At 42.3% G+C, this 17,959-nt stretch overlaps 1 protein-coding gene across 1 annotated transcript in view; it reads right to left on the bottom strand.

The window, feature by feature from the left end:
• The window catches only part of PROSER3 (proline and serine rich 3), a 1,217,796-nt gene that overhangs the window by 859,786 nt on the left and 340,051 nt on the right, over positions 1-17,959 (bottom strand). The window lies entirely within an intron of this gene.

Genomic DNA, 17,959 nt, shown 5'->3' with positions numbered 1-17,959 from the left:
AAAATGATGCTTTCTGTAATGTGTTTAAATGTGAATCGTCTCACAGATAAATATAAAACAGAAAGAGAATTGAACTATATTAGAAAATGTAGAGTGCAAATAGCTATGTTACAAGAAACACACTTCGAAACAAGTGAACATGTGAATTTGATATAGAAAGGTTTTCGGGATGGTTATTCAGCAGAATACCTGGGGCAAAACTGCTATAATGGAGCTTAAGAAAGTACAGTTGTGTACCTACCATAAATGTAAATGTTCACTGTTGCAGTCATTACACTTGAGTTATCCTGCTGGCAGGCTACCCGCAATCGGCCTGAATTCCAAAGTCCTGGTCTGGCGTCGGTTGCTGTCACCTCTTCCCTGACATCAGTGCACCAGGGGTATATAAGATGCAGCAGACGCCATTTTCTTCAGTTTTTCTTGCCCCAGATGTCAGGTGCCCCCAAAAGGGTAGGCTAAAAACATTGCTTATAAATAGCATGCACTAAAATAAACATTACCTTCATCTACAAGCAAATACACCACATAGGTTGTATAGAATAGAGAAGTACAGATAAATCCCAGCAAAGAAAGGGGGATGGTGGGTGGGTAACATGGACTGCAACAGTGAATACACTCGAACATCTACATTTATGGTAGGTACACAACTGTACTATGTTCATCGTGTTTCACTGTTGCAGTCATTACACTTGGGTTGAATCCCAAAGCTGAGGTTGGGTGGCTGGCTCTAAATAGAATTAGGAGTGGCTATAAGTCCCTGCAGAACTGCAGTGGCAAAGCCTGCTCTGGATTTAGAGTAAAGAGGCAAGTGGTAGTGCTTTGTAAAAGTGTGCACTGAAGTCCAAGTTGCAGCCTCCAAAATATCCTAGGTTGGTACTCCTTTGAGGAAGGCTGCTGAGGTGGCTGCTGCCCTGGTCGAATGTGGCCTAATGCCCTTAGGCACTGATTTGCCATGTTGTGAATAGCAGAAACGAATGCAGTGTCCTATCCATTTTGAAATAGTCTGCTTTGAGATAGCCTTTCCTTGTGATCCTGCAGCATGCCACTAAAAGTTGCTCAGTCTTTCTGAAAGCTTTAGTTTTGTCCAAGTAGAAGCGTAGCTGTCTGTGTATGTCCAAAGAATGCAGAAGTCTCTCCCCTTTATTCTGGGGGTTTGGATAAAATGTAGGCAAATAAATGGTTTGATTAAGAGCCACACTGGATACTACCTTAGGCATAAATGTTGGGTTTGTCCTTAGAGAAACCCTGTCCGGATGGAAAATTATAAAAGGATCCACAGCCATTAATGCCTGTAACTCTGAGACTCTTCTTGCTGAAGTTATTACTAGGAGCAGAGCCGTTTTCCATGATAAGAATTTTATCTCGGCTGTATTGGCTGGCTCAAAAGGAGGCAGTGTGAGCTTTTCCAAGACAAAGTTGAGGTCCCATTGCAGGTATTGGTGCTCTTCTTGGGGGGGTCTAATGTTTTTGGCCCCTCTGAGGTACTGCCTTAGCAATGGGTGTGAAAAAATAGGCGGGTCCGTATTGTAATGAGCTGAAATGGCAGAGGCATGGATCTTAATTGATGAAAAGGATAGGCCTTTGTCCAGCATCTCAGTTAGGTATTGTAAAATCTGAGAAATATTTGGTACAAGCATGTCAATTCCTTGTGCCTGGTTCCAAGCACAGAATCTCTTCCACTTTTCTGCATATGATTTTCTGGTGCTGGGCCTTCTGGCCTCCAGAATAACATCCATAACTGCTTTAGGGAGAGGTGTGTCCTGAATGGTTACATTATCCGCCATGCAGCCAGATTTAGGGTTCTCAGTTGGCTGTGCAGTATCTAATTGCTTTGTTGGGTGAGTAAATGAGGAATTTGAGGTAATGTCCAGGCTCGGCCTTAAGACAAGCTCTTTAGGATTGGGGACCAGTGCTGGCGTGGCCAGTCTGGGGCAATCAGGATAATTTTTGGCTTCTCTTGTCTGACCTTTAGGAGTACGTTGGGGAGGAGAGGTAGTGGAGGAAAAGCATATACTGTAAGGTTTTTCCATCTGAATGATAGAGCATCCACTTTCCATGCTAGCTTGTGATAAGCCCTTGTACAGAATCTCTGTAATTGGCAGTTGTGAGGGGAGGCAAATAGATCTATGTCTGGGCATCCCCATTTCCTTGTTATTATGCTGAAGATTTGTGGATCTAGTTTCCACTCGTGAGGATCCATGAGGTTTCTGCTTAGTTCATCTGCTACATGACTGTAGTATTGTCCGTCTTTATCAGTAGTTGTCCTGGATGAAGTAGATCCTTGAAAGCTGTCAGGGCATTCTGGACAGCCAGCATTTCTATTAGATTGATATGAAGATGCATTTGGCTTGTGGGCCATGTGCCCATAATACATTTTCCTGCCATGTGGGCCCCCCAGGCATAATCTGATGCATCTGTTGTTATTGTCTGCCTGGCAGTGGGTAAAGTGAAAGGCTGTCCCTTGTTGTGGTGAGAGGCCTGTGCCCACCATCGAAACTCCTGTTGCAGGCAGGGAATGAGGGTAATAATTTTTTCCAGGCTGCGGCAATGTTGAGTCCAAACACTTTTTAGATACCATTGAAGCTTCCTCATATGCAGTCTTGCATATGGAATTAAAAGAATGCAGGATGCCATGAAGCCCAAAGCCTGCAGAATTTTTCTTGCAGATAACTGGGTTTTTGTTGCCAACATTTCGAAGTAAGAAGTCAGTTGCCTTTGTTTGTCTGGCGTGAGATAGGCCATCTGGGCAGTTGTATTTAAGCTTGCACCCACGAATATTATCTCTTGAGAGGGTACTAGTTTTGATTTCTTTTCGTTTACTGTGTACCCTAGGCAAATTAGCAATCTTTTTACAAACGCCAGATGCTTTAGTAGAATGTCCTTGTTCTCTGCTTGAATAAGGCAGTCGTCCAAGTAAGGATATATTTGAATTCCTCTTTGTCTGCAAAAAGCAATTACTGGTGCCAGGCATTTTGTGAAGACCTTGGGTGCAGTAGATAAGCCAAAGGGCAGTGCAGAGAATTGGTAGTGCATTGAGCCAGCTATGAATCTGACGTATCGGCTGCAAGATTGTCTGATTGGGACATGCATGTATGCCTCCTTTAAGTCCAAGGTTACAAGCCAAGCCTTCTTGCCCAGCATGGGCAGAAGCTGCTGCAGAGTCAACATTTTGAATTTTGGAACGTCCAGAAAAGTGTCTAGAATAGACAGGTCCAGTACTGGTCTCCAGGCTTTGTCCTTTCTGGGTACCAAGAAAAGACGCGAGTAAAATCCTTGTCCCTGTGCCTGTAGTGGTACTCTGTGAATGGCCCTCATGTCCATGAGAGATGAAACGTGCTTTTGTGCCTCTGCCCATTGATTGTGTGGCTGGTCTGGCATGCCTTTTGCCTTTGGCAGGGTGTGAAAGTGGAACCTGTAACCCTGAGACACTATATTCAAGACCCATTTGTCCTGGGTGATCATGTGCCAGTTTTGTGAAAAAAGTGCTAGTTTTTCCCCTAAGGGAGCGTCCAAAAGATAAGTGCTTGGTACTGGTAGAGGAAAGTCATTGGGACTGTTTCCTATAAGGTTGAGATTTGTCTTCTCCGCTTTTGGAGGTAGAAGCACCCCATTGTTTAGGCCTGTATGAGCCTTGGGGCTGGGATCTGCCTCTAGGGTGCCTGTATCTGCCTCTTTGTGGCCTGTCTGACACTGGAAAGGACCAATTTTTTGAAGGCCAGTTCCTACTAAATCTGGGTGGCTGTACCTGTAAGAAATCCTTAACTGTCTGCATAGATTTCGCGTTATCCTCCATTTTCTTCAACACCTCTTCTGCCTCAACACCAAACAAAGTATCATGCTGTAATGGAGCATCTAATAATTTTGCTTTAACATGATCAGGCAGATTCTGTTCCTTTAACCAAGCATGCCGCCTAATAACAGAACCCGTTACAGCGGCCCTACAAGAGGCCTCCAAAGAATCAAAACCACATTGCAAAGTATGTTTTCCCACCTGTTCAGCTGCATGCAATAAATCCTACATTTCCTTGTTTTCAGCACATTCAGAATTTGTCAACATTTTCTGTTTTAACAGTGACATTAAGTATTGCTGATATTTAAGCATATGAAAATGACAATTTAAAGCCCTTACAGCCAAGGTAGCAGAAGTGTAAACTTTATTCCCCCATCTGTCCAGTGCTCTAGAGTCCCTATCAGAGGGAGCAGGGTTTTTTGCAGTGGAGGCCTTGACCCCTTTGGGACCCTGAAATATAGTTTCTGGGTCAGCAGCAGGGTTTTTATATAGAAATTTATGAGAGTCTGGAACCCTGTAGTACCTGTCTGGCTTAACGGGTGCTGGGGGTATAGAGTCTGGAGACAGGCCAGACTCTGAAAAAACATCATCTGCAATGTCCAGAACAGAAAGAATGCAAGGGGCCTGTGCTGAGGAAATAAAAGAAAATCTCTGAACCTTTTCTTGGATTCTGAATAATCCTGGCTCTCCCAATGAAAGTGCTCCCTCATAGTATGCAGGATTTCCCCAAAAGAGTAATCCTCAGGAGGAGAAGCTGAAGGAATAGATTCTTCAGCATCAGAATCCTCATAGGGAGGAAGAGAGTATTCCTGATCAGAGGAGGGATCAGAGGAAATGGAAACCTGATCGGAAGATTCATAGTCTGTCTCTTGCCTAGGCCTCTTATCAGGAGGGGGATGGGAACCTCTGATCAAAGTAATAAGGTCTTCGGCCATTTTCAGCATCTGTCTTTCAGGCATGGAAGTCTGTCCTGGAGAATGCAGTACTTGTTTCTTTGTCTTTAGTGCTGCTTTATTCTTTGGCTTTGAAGCTGAAGATGGCTTTACATATAACTGTGTATGTCTGAAAACACCCTCAGAAGCCAATGACTGCACAGCGGCTCCGGACCCATCTGAGGGTATAGTTTCTGAGAATCCAATACCTTGAGTTTCCAGAGGCCCAGTCGGCTCCACGTGGGAGTCGGAAGTGGCCTGTGGCTCTGAGGTAGTGGGTGGCAGGGGCTGCAAAAGCGCCTCACTGAGAACAGGCGAACCGACGACTAGTTTAGAGGAAAGCCTCATCGTCGGTTTTGGACCTCGGATGCCTGTCCTTGTCTTTATCCTTGTGTTTTTTTTTATAGACTCAGTTCGTCGGCTGTTCCGCCGGCATTGTATAATTGAACCTGCAGCCAAAGTAATGAAAGGCAAAATCGTACCGATGCTTAATAGTGCGTTGGTTAAATCTAGCACAAAACCGACAACAAGCAACGTTGTGGTCAGGGCCTAGGCAAGGAATACAGTAAGAGAGAAAATCCTTATGAGGTATTTGCTTCCCACAAGAAATATATTTGTTAACTATTTCTGACATCGGTCTGGAGCAAGAAAAAAGTTTCCCCAACGGGGTACTTAGCTTTAATGAAGACTTCAGAGATCCGGAAAGGGACGACCGGCACTTGCGAACTGCTTTTGCTTCGGGCACCGCGCGGCAAGAAAGACTGCAGAAAATGGCATTGGCGGCATCTTGTATACCCCTGGCACACTGACGTCAAGGAAGAGGCGACAGCAACCGACGCCGGACCAGGACTTTGGAATTCAGGCAGACTGCGGGTAGCCTGCCAGCAGGATAACCCAAGTGTAATGACTGCAACAGTGAAACATGATGAACATCATTCTGGGAGAACTAATCAGCTTTCAGCAAGGAATATTACTTGTGGATGGGGACTGGAATTTGATCTACAACAGTGAAGATGTGGGGACCAGAAGGGAAAATATAACAAAGGGGGTATATTTTTGAAGAAATTTATGAAAATATTTGGCATGGAAGATGAGAATTCAGTACTAGGAGGTCAGAGTGAATTTACATATTATTCCTCAAGCCACAAAAACTGGGCTAGGCTAGAAAGAATTTACATTCACATGAACGTGCATTTAACTGAAGGTCTTGATATGCACCCAATAACTATTTCAGATCATCCGCCAATAATAACTAAAATAAAAACAGAGAGAAATTAAATAAAAATGAGACACTGGCACTTTTCCACCTATATGTTGAAAAGAGAGGAATTTAAGGAGTGGGTACTGGAAATTATTCAGGCGCTATTAGAGAAGATAGAAATTTCTTCTGAAAATATAGCTAGGGGGTGGAATAGAATTAAAGTGGAGTTTAAAAATAGGGTGGAAATAAAAGCAAGGGAGATATGGTTAAGAAGTAGCAAGAATTATTTAGAGAGATTGATAAATGTATTGTAAAGTAGGGGGGAATCCCACAGGATATGAACAGGAGCAACTGCAGAATGCTAAACAAAAAATAAGGGATTACCTCAATTATATGTATGAGTTTAGAAAGATTGCTGTTAAGCAACTGTTTTTTGATAATAACTCTAGAGCACAAAATCTTTTAGCATGACAACTTAGGCAACAGAAAGCAGAAAGGGCTGTTGCCAAGCTTAGGGAGCCTATAACAAGGAAGATAACAAGAGATCCTGCAGAAGTATTAGAAACATTTCACAAATTCTATGAAAGTCTGCATAAAGCTGAGAAATATGGAAATCCAAAAAAGGTATAAAGGGAAATGTTTAAGGAAGAATTAAATATGCTGAGTTTAGATGTAAATAAGACTATTACTAACAGGATAGGAGGAGGTGAGATAAAAATGGTGATATATAACCAATCTACTGGAAAGTCCCCAGGAATGGACAGTATTACTGTGTAAGCTTGGAATCTAGGAAGGAAAAAAACTGATCAAGAACTGGAAGGTTTTGTTTAACAGTATTTTATGAGGAGTAGAAGTACCAACATCCTGGAAGAAAGTGGTGGTAAATGTAATACCTAAAACAGGGTAAAGATTCAGCTTCGTACAGGACCATTTCAATACTAAACCACGATTATAAAGTGTTTACATCTATAATGGCTAAAAGAATGGCAAACTTGATGCCAGAATTGATAGATATGGATCAATGCAGTTTTCTGGAGGGGAGGCAAATATTTGATAACATTAACAGAATAAAAATGATCCAGAGAGAAGCAGAATGTAAGAAAATACCACTGTTGTTGGTGGGTCTTGATGCAGAGAAAGCATTTGACAGATTAAGCTGGGACATTATGAACAGGGCAATGGAAGCATTTGCATTCCCTGATAAAGCAGGGCAATGGAAGCATTTGCATTCCCTGATAAAATAATAAGGTTGATTTGTAGGATATATGAGGGATTGGAAGCAAAAATTCTGGTCGGGGTCCTCTCTGATAATTTCTGCATGAGCAGAGGAACCAGGCAGGGGTGTCCTCTCTTCCTTTTATCTGCATCATATTTAGAACCATTAGCAAAGAAAATAAGAGACTCAGAAATTCAAGGATATAATTGGTATGGTAGTCCCAACTTACTCTGTCAAATGCTTTCTCTGTATCAAGAAAAGTGGTCTCTATTTGCAGATACTATTTTATACCTTTCAGAACCAGAAAGAGACATGAGTGTTGTGGAACATTGTGGGACAGTTTCAAATCTTTTCAGGAAACAAAATTAATGAAGCTAAAACAAAGGCAATAGCAGTATATTACGTACCCACACACAAACTGGTTCAGCAATATCCATATTTATGGGGACATAATAAAATAAAGTAGTTAGGAGTATGGATTAAAAATGATTCTGGTGTGGCAGCTAAGGAAATACGGGAAGAGACTAAAAAGATAATACAAAAACTTAGAAAACAAAACCTCTGTTATATGGATATCGATAGTAAGATACAAGCAGTTAAAATGTTTTTAGTCTCTGTAGTCTACAAAGATCCAGCATATTTTTATGAACCTGAGAAAAAGCTGTGGATAGCAATAGAGAGCTAAAGGATTTTACCTAGGAGGGGAAGACAGCAAGAGTCAAGTGGGATAAAGTGATTCTTCCAACAGAACAAGGCGGATTGGAATTACCAGATTTGAAGAGGTATTTCAGAGCAACACAGCTAAGGCTTCTTATACATAGTACAAACAGAAAACTATAATTCAAAGTGAAAAGGTATGATGATGAAACAACAGGGAAGTTCAAGAAACAAGCAGAGAATGATTTTGGATGCAGACCTTTAAGGAGAACACCAGTAATCATACAGAATAATATATTCATAAAGTAGCAAAAAGAATTCTAAAAACTAAGCCAACATAGAAATGGAAAAAGGAGATTCTGCCAATAGGAATGACTGCAATTAGGGATACAGACAATAGGCAAGAGGGGGTGGAATTTACTGGAGAAAACTGGCAAAGGAACCCAGGTATTGGGAGCAAATAACTAGAAATGGAAAGGTAACAGAATGGGAAGACACCAAAAATGTATTTGGACTGCAGGTTAGAGATGGCCTTGCCTATTCAAGGGTGATATCACAGTATAGGCAAAGAGAAAGAAATAGGGGGAGTCTTAAAAGAAAGACCAGCAATTATAGAGTTTTTAGAAGAACCTAGAACAGAACCTGCTGTTAAAAAGGAATAATTAGTAGAGTATATAAAATATTGCATGATAATTTTAAGAATCAAGGACTGGGAAGAGAGACTGGAGAAGCAATTCATGAAGAAACATTGAGGGGTATATGTATGTCTCCCAAAATTGTAACAAAGTCTAGAAGATTTTGGATCTTTGTTTGGAAGTATCAAAATAGGTATTTTTATACCCCAAGTAGACTCCAAAGAAATTTTCCTCAGGCAGACAGCAAATGTTGGAGGTGTGATGGGTAAGAAAGAGGTAACTGGGAACATATTTTCTGGGAGTGTAATGAGTTGGCAGACTTTAACGATTCCCTGCAGACTGCTCTGTCAGAGATACTGGGTAAGCAAACTTGTGTAACTAAGGAAATTATTTTTTGAGCTATGATACAAAATCGCAACTGCCTAGACATAGGAAGGCCTTGCTGAATCTAATTACGGTGGCAGCCAAAAAAGCAATTACTGGAAAATGGAAATCAAAGTTTAAACCAACTGGTAAAGACGTAGCAAATATAGTAACAGAGATAAAACAACTCGAACTGGGATCTTTAAAAAAGGGAGGAGCAAATTACATAGGAGAAAATGGGAATTGTAGGAACAATACATGCAAAGAAGGAACGTTTATAAGAAGGAGGGCTTGAAAGAACTATATAATGCTTGACTGACAATGAATGGATAGATTATGTATAATATTTGCAAATGCAACTGTGTCAGCGTGGTTGGTAATGTATAATATTTGCAATGTTTGAAAATGGAATTGTCTTGGTATGGTTTTGCTTTCATTTATATAACTGTAAGATTGCCTATGTCATACATGAAAATTTAATAAAGATGTTTCTTGTTTAAAAAAATATTTTAGTGCATTCTTGTTTTAATTAACTGTCATATCAATACTATTCTGTGATTGTACATGTACTATGAAAATCTTTTATAACTGCCTTTGACTAATTCTGTAAAATGGGACATTTCTCCTGGGCACCTGCTGAAAATGGGGCCTGTGCTCAGTCAGACTTTCCCAGTAAACAAAAAGCAATAAATATATAAATAAAAAAACTAACAAAGGTATGACTTGAAGTTCAGAAGCTCTCCTGTCTAATGTAATAACCACCTGAAAAACAGCTTTCCAGAACAGGATTTCAACTGACCTGAGGAAGCAGGCTCAAAGGGAGCTTTAATTTTGGCTTCCAGCACCAGGCTTAGATCCCAAGGAGGCAGTGGATCTTCGATCGGACGTCTAAGTAGAAAAATCCCTTTTGGAAATGCTTTACAAACCTTGTGTGAGACTACTTTACAATTGCCAAACCCCACATGGAAACTGGAGATCGCTGCTAGTTGGACCTTGATGACAGAGTAACTACAGCCAGACTTAAAGATAGGCTCAAAAAATGGACAATATCAGAAACCAACCCAGAGGGCAAATCACTTGCTGCAGTAGATTTTGAGTGTGGACTCCTCCAAGGATGTTGCCTGGAAGTACCTCCTTAGGGAGGGAATGATCTTTGGCCATTACTGGAACTGGAGAAAACAAGTGGTTAATTTTAGATTTGCTATGTTCAGGTGAGGCTTCCCAGATGGATGATTGATTATATTAGGAATGAGATCTATAAATCAAGGGGGCTTCTGTAGATGAGGTTTTCGAAGGGGAACTAGATTAGTCTGGGTCAGAAGGCTATGAAGATGAATGTTGCCTTGCATTTCATTGCTTTCTGAAAATCTTGTTAATTAGTGGGAGGGGGTGGGTAAGCTTAAAGTACACCCGGAGGCCAATGCTAAAACTGAGTGCTCTTTGGTGAGTGCCCCAGAGGGAGAATCATGGCACAGAATCTAATGAATATGGTGTTCTATGGACAGACAAAGAGGTCGCAACAAGCAGTACCCCAAAGATGAAATACCCAAGTCGCTATCATTGGCTTTAGGGACCACTCATGAGAAGAGTTTTGCCGAGTCTCTCCACCAAGCAATTTGAAATTCTGGGGATGTTTGTTGCTACAAGAAAGTGGTCTGAGGCCATTGCCAAATCCTCACTGCTACACAACATAATGGGTATGATCTGGTTACCCCTTGCTTGTTGATGTACCGAGATACTGTCATATTGTCTGTTTGGATAGAGATGATATCCCAGAGAAGGTGGCCCTGATGTTCCTGCAACACAAAGAGGACTGCCGTCAACTCCAATATATTTAGGTGTGAATTGGCATCTACATCTGACCACTGACCTTGGACCATCTTCCCCTCGTAACAGCCCTCCCCAACTCCAGACAGGAGACATCTGTAGCCACCATTACACCTTAGTTTGGGACCACAAATAGTTTCCATATGAAGGTCAGCAGTGAAACTAGCCACCACCTCAGATTACATGACTATATTTTTGGACAGAAGATGCAGGCATTGAGACCACTGAGCCTGAAGAAAACACTGTTAAACTCTTACGTGAAAGAGTAAAGTGAACCATTAGAACTGAAGAAGTCATGAGACCCAGAACTCTCGGATCTAAGGCTGTGAAAGGACCAGTGGAGAGCAAAAGCAATCCTGTGGTAGAAAAATTATAGATCAGGTAGTGTCTAGTTTCCTATAAAGGTGAAAATCAGGCAGAATTTCTTAAGACTGACAGGTATGCCCAGGGAGACACAAAGACTGAGGAGGTAGTTCCTGGCTTTGAGAAGTAATTCCATGGATGGGGCAGCTAGGAGCCAATCTTCCAGATACAGAAAGATCTTTTATCCCTTGAGTTGTAGTCGTATGTAGGCTGTTACAACAGCCATACATTTGTTAAACACCTTGGAGGCTGTGGTAAGCCCAAACGGCAGGACCCTGTAGTGATAATAGGCTCCTACATGGAAGTGAAAACACTTCCTTGACTCCTGTGCAATCTTTATGTGAAGGAAGGTGTCACAGAGCTCTATGGAGCACATCCGATAATTCTTCCTGAGATAAGGTACAAATGGCTGCACCATGACCATCCTGAAGCAGGTATTTCAATCATATCTATTTCAGAGACTTAAGCAGCAGGATTGGCCTGAGGTCCTGAGTTTTCTTGGGAACCAAAAAGAACTTTGAGTAGAAGCCTTACCCTGTCTGGTGTAGTCTGGTGGGACCTATGGGATACCTCTTTTTTCAAGAGTAGAGTTTCGCTCTTTTTGCAACACCTTTACCTGACTGGTTGGAATGTCCAACAACAGTCTGGTGGGTTACGGAGGAGTTAGGATAAAGGGAATGTAAAACCTCTGGATATTACTCCTCTTATGCATTTGTCCTGCATGATGGCCTGCCACACAGATGGATGGAGGGAGAAACATACCTTGACCTCCTCTTGGGTGGAGCAGTTGAGCAAACCTTCAGGGATACCGTTTGCAGTCTGAAAAGGGACCAGAGAACCCCTGGTTTCCAGACTCACTCTGTCTCTGGGCCAACACCCACTAAGGGGGCTGTCACTGCTGTAGCCACAACCATCAGAAGGTGAATCAAATTACTGATAAGACTTCCTGAACTGGAGAGATTGAGGGCCATTTTGGCTCCTAGTATATAATCTCTGTGGAGCCTTTAATTTAGCTTTGATGGCAGAAACAGTCTTACCATTGTATTCACACTTCTGCATTTTTTTCCTTAACTAAGAGAGCAAAAGGGGATGATCCATCAAAGGGAGCATTAGCGAAGGACACTCTGAAGTTGTCTGCAAAGTCTCAAAGGAGCACCCATTTGTGGCATCTCATTGCTATGCCCAACTCGGCTGCCCTAGCTGCTCCATCTGCTGCATTATTCATCTGGCACAAGAAGAGGCTAGTTATATTGGACATGGTAATTAAAGTTGTCTCAAGTTGCTCACTACTGTCTGCTGTAACAGGGTTCTTCAGCGTAGATAAGGCTTACTGTGTTAAATCCCTCTGGAACTTATTCATGTGTGTGGCATAGCTCAGAGCCCGCAGAATGAAGGTGCCAGAAGCATATCTCCACTTGACCAGACTATTCATTGCCCTAAACTCTTGCTGAGTGGGTCAATGGAAGATGAGTCCTTGGAAGGCTCTCTTTTTGTAGCTGTTGCCAAAAAGGATGGCGTCTATTAGCAGGGTTCTGGTCCAGAATGGTTTATTCTTTGGAGGGTGAAGAATCTTGTCCTGTCTTCAAGGAAGTACTTTGTAGCTGTCTGTCTCCTGCTATGGCTTCATGACTGCAAGGTCAATTAATTTGTCTGTGGGAAGTACCATCCAAGATATAGACCATGTGACCCATAAGCCACAAACAGAGCTGTTTTATCCTCAGATTGTGAGGAGGGTCTGTGGGCCAGGTGCATTAACTTAAAAATGTCGCCAAGAGAGGTGTCTTCTGGTGGGGAATGTGGGGGACCCTCTGAGTCAGAATCTGCAGTGTGAGATTTTGAAGGGGAATCTAGATACTTCCTTTTGAGAGTTCTCTTTTTTTGGAATGTCAGGAGATGAGTCAGAGGACCTAAAGCTGCCCTTGAGCAGGTGGACTGCGACTCATGGCCCAGCTTTGATCTGTTGGCGCTTGAAGAGTAGGAGGCAAGATACAAATATAGCCTTGGGGTGGAACCGTGCTTGAAAAAAAACTGTATTTAGGTTCTAGTAGGAGACTCAATCATCCTCCCCAGCACATGAAAATTCGATCTTACCTCAGTTGGATCCGACAAGCTCTCCTGGCACATGAGTCCAGAACCTCCCTTCTTATAGTCATGTCGATCCTATGAGGTGGTACTACAATCATAAGACTGGATGGATGCAATGAGGGGATCAAAACCGAAAGGTAGAGAGCTGAAGAATCTGAAAGGAACAACAGAGATTAAGTCAGATGCGAAGCTGGCATTAAGGTCAAGTCAACTCCTCTGTCCTGAGACTGTCTCAGCTCTGACAGTAGCGCAGAGAAGTTGGCTCTATGTACCTTGGAGGTGAAAGTATAGTAAGAATCTGCAACAAAAACACAAGCCCTAGGGTTAGGGATGGACCCAAAGGTGCCAGTACTACAGTGTGGACTGGTGAAAGGAACGATAATATGGGCAAAATGGGTGGTTTCATCCACCTTTGTAGCCAAAGGGGATGGAATAACTTCCATCACTATCTGGGCCCTTAAAAACATCTGCATCAAGTGGTCCATGTCTGCTTCAGAAGCACTCCTGTAGGACCTGAAGATCTGTCTGAAAGTGCTGATGAAGGTCTTGGTCGCTCACTGTTTGGATCTGTCTACTGGCAAATCTTTCCTTGGGGATTTGTGTAAGATAATAGGCTCAAAAGGCATCAGATCAGGAAATGGAGTGTAAGTCGGCAGTCACTACACCAATTACAAATACAAAGCAGAAAATCCACACAAGAAAAAGAGAATTGCTGCTCCAGTCAACAAACGCTACTCTAACAATGTCTATGAACTCTAAATAAGTACACACGCTAACAATGTAATAGAAAAAAAACTTAAATCCACAAATGTATAATTCTAGGAAATCTTAAAGTGGATAGTAGGTGAGAAAGGTGGTAATGCTGGGGAAAGGGGCTCTTATAAACCACAAATTATCCTAAGGAAAACATACTATACAGCCTTAAGGGCTCTAAAAATACTATTTTACTAGTAGCAGCTACTTTGAGAAGGAAATATATATTTAAAGTTTGAAAAGAAGAGATGGAGCACTTAGCTGCACAGGCAAACACAGTCACAAAGTCGGCAAATGAGATCTAAGGTAAACAACAAACAGATGCATTATGGGAGGGAACATTTTTAAGGGGCTCAGTGCTGCAGAACCGATGCTGCTGGGTCAGATCTGGCAAGCAACTCTAAAGACCCATATGTCAGACCAAATGGACTGAATAAATAGGATCTAAGATCAAAATCCATGGCACCACTGCGACAAAGTCATATTTAACTCTAAAATTTAGGTAACTTATTTAGCTGACTGCACTTCTAGTAGCTTCATTATGTGCAAGAGTTAAAAATAGTTTCTAAGTTTTATGCCCTAACTTAAGCAAATACGCATGCATATCTCTAAATGTGTTATTTCCCCATCTTGGTAAACTTTACAGTAGTGCAAGACAGCAAAAGCCATTCAGTGAGTCAGGACGGCACTGCTACAACTAGTCATTTTTTTGGGATGTGCTGTTTAAAACTAAAAAAAAATAGTCAACTAGCTAAAAGAATGGCTTTGCAAAAGTGGGAAACTGCAACGTTTGTTATATTGAAACAGGAGATTCAACCAAAGGCTGATTTTGTCAAAATGAGTTCTCCCATTTGGTCGAAAATAAGAAAAAAAACATGTTTATTTGAAGCGAGGGTTTCTGTAAGGGGCAACATCACTGGTGAAGTGTGGCAATCTCAGAAATTATTAATTTATAGTGCGTGTGTCTGTAAAAAGGTACATCAGGCTTAGCCTTTCAAGACAAAAAAAAAACTCATTTTTTCACATTCATTCGGATGTACCTTCAGACCTTTTTCCAGATAAAAGTGCATCAGACCTAATTACAAAGTAACTTTTTACTATATAAAAATAACTTTTCCCAAGCAATACAACTGAGTACTTGAGATAACAGCTAGAAATAACTAATTGTTTGCCTATTTATTACTCCTTACAGCTGAGTACTGCCCTTTGGACCTCTCCTTACCTGATAGTTCACCCAAACCACGTTCAGGGCTGGCAAGGAAATCAAAGCACATTTGGCAGTATTATACTGCTGCTGATGGGAAGTATTTTTTTTCTTTAATTCCCCTCCTCTTGTCTATGATGGACCTCTTGTCTATGATGGTAATACTAGAGCGTGGAATGTGCAACAGGTGTCAGTACTGCTGAGCCTCTTATTTCTCCTAGGGACTTGACATCAGCAGGATGTCCTGTTCATCACCAGGTAGCAGTCATGGAGATCAATGCACCAGTTTACCTCACGAAATCATACCTCCCATCTCCTCACCAGGAAGGGCATACCCATCCTTCCTGTTTGCACTGTCAAGCACTGAAGCAGATATTCAAACCAGGTCTCCTGGGTCACAGTTAGAGATTTATCCCTCTATGTCACAAGTGTTCTTACCATAAAGTTCCATCTGTGTTGTCGATCTTCATTCATTCTTGATTGATGGGTTCAGTTCTGAGCCCTTCAGAACTGACTCGGCCATTGTACATAGCTTGCGGCAGCCAAAAACTCTCGAGCTAAGGCTCTACCCACATACCCCTCTTCCATCACCTCAGATAGAGTTTGCAGATAAATAGAGAAAATACAGAAGCCCCGTCTAAGGTATAACCCTAAAGCATCCCAGGACTAGAACCCATCCTCCAGAAGTCTCTTGAAGGGGGCAGGAGGGTGGGATGTCAAGAATGAATGAAGATCGACAACACCGATGGAAAATTATGGTAAGAACATAATTTCTTTATCTGACATTGTCAATCTTCATTCATTCTTGACTGATGGGACAAATTCCCCAGCTACTTTGAACATGGGTGGCCCTAAGGAAGATGTTCCTAAGTACCATAGAGCCAAAGGATGCTCTTCCCCTGGATATCGTGTCTAATTTGTAATGACTGATAAAGGTATGAGGAGTAGCCCATGTTGCAGCTGCACATATTTCTTCCTTACAGGCCTTGTAATGAAAGACAGCTTAAGTTGAAACAGATCTGGTGGAATGAGCCCTAACCGTAGTAGGCAGTTTGTGTTATTTTGATTGTAGACAAAGGTAACACAGTCCCTTAGCCATTTTGATAAGGTAACCTTTGAAACAGGTTTGCAGAGTCTGGAGCCCGAAAAGGACAGAAATAACTGGTCTGATTTTCTAGAACATTTCGTTCTGTCCAAGTAAAAACGTAATTGTCTGGCGACATCCAGCAAATGCAAACAGTATACACCTTTGTTTGAGAAATTTGGAAAGAAAACTGTCAAGTCTATAGACTGATTAATATTAGATTCTGATACCAATTTGGGGAGGAAGGACGGGCTGGTTCTTAGTGATAGGGATGTCTTGCAGCTTCTGTGCCCACTGTCCAGGTGAGATAGATTGTGACAGCTGTGAACCAGAGGATACATAGATGTGACACTCCGATGAGGAAGGAGCCAGCTGAGAGCTTGCCGAGGCTAAAGCTCTCTCCATGATCTGGAAGGCAGGCCCACCTGAAGAGGCATGGGAGCCTGGAACCGAGAAAGACAACCTCAGAACTGGGGTGACCCCGCTCCGACGAGCCACCATCCAGAACAGGAGCCGGGAAGGGTGTGAAACCGTCAAGGTCCCTAGAGCCAAAGACAGTGCCATAGAAACAATCAGAACTGTACCAAGGGTCTTGGAACTGAGAGCCAAGCCACAGTCCCATGTGTGCAATGGATCCAAAGGAGCCAAAGGCAACAGAGACAACCCCAGTGCCAAAGTGAGGTCCACCGTTGGCACCGAGGTAGCTGGAACCAGGAATGTCGAAGTGGAGGGTTCCAAACTTTGGAAGAAGGTTGAAGGAGGATAAACTAGTAGAGTCTTTGGAAAGTAAGCCTTAGCTCCGGGAGGGAGAGAGGTCTGTGCAGGAAGACCTCTGGCTGCCAAAAACTGGACTACCAATCTAACTTCGTCTAATCCAGATAGACTCCTGGAAGAATGGACTGACATTCCTGAAAGGGACTCACGGCTATCCACAAAAGGGCTGGGGAGTTGATCCAAAAACGAGTCCACAGAAGGGGAATATCTGGTCCTGGGAAGCATGACTTGTTCGACCTTTGACACCATTTGTTGCTGTGCAGAAGGGTAAGCCAGAACTGAATGAGAAGAAATTGATGCTGGTGCCGAAACTATTGTCGGTGATGAACAGGTCGCAGGCACCGAAACATTGGTCAGTGCCAAGGTGGTCTGTATCGGCTCCAAAATTGTTGTTACCGAAGAAGTCAGTGCCAAAGATGCTGGTTCAGTCAGTTTAGGTATTTTGGCCTTCACTTCTGAGGAGGCAGACGGAACCTGCAATTTGTGAGGCTTTGACTCATGAGCCAATGGTGAGGTCGGCACAGAATGGCTTTTTCTTTTTGTGTCAAGTTTCAATGATTTAGAAGTCTCAGCCTTAGAGAGAGGGCTTCACTAAAAGAACATTTCAACAGACCTTTCGGAATGAGCTTGTTTCGTCTCTCTGCTAAAGTACGGACACTAAAGCCCTGACAAATTTTACATGTAGTGTGCAAATGTGGGGCACCCAAACAATACACAGAAGAAAGATGCCCATATGAATTGAGCATCTTTCTGCCACAATCCTGGCATCGCTTAAAGCCAGACATCCCTTTTTGTTTTTTTGCCATATTAATGCCACAGTCACACACACACACACACACACACACACACACACACACACACACACACACACACGGAAACAGGCAGAAAGAGGAAGGAAATTAGAAAGGATTTTTTTTATTGTACCAGCAATGGTATACCAGAAATACCTGCTTTGTACAAACAGCCTTAAAAACTGCATTTTTCAGACATCATGAAGCCTATTTCCTTATAGTATATAGTGCAAAAAAATTATGCTGTCCACATACTCCAGGACATATTTTTTCATAATGAAAAA

The sequence above is a fragment of the Protopterus annectens genome, chromosome 8.part0 (genome assembly GCF_019279795.1).
Source record: "Protopterus annectens isolate FY-2018-M chromosome 8.part0, PAN1.0, whole genome shotgun sequence".
In the NCBI taxonomy this organism is placed as follows: Eukaryota; Metazoa; Chordata; order Ceratodontiformes; family Protopteridae; genus Protopterus; species Protopterus annectens.
This window is presented reverse-complemented; position numbering and strand designations above follow the sequence as displayed.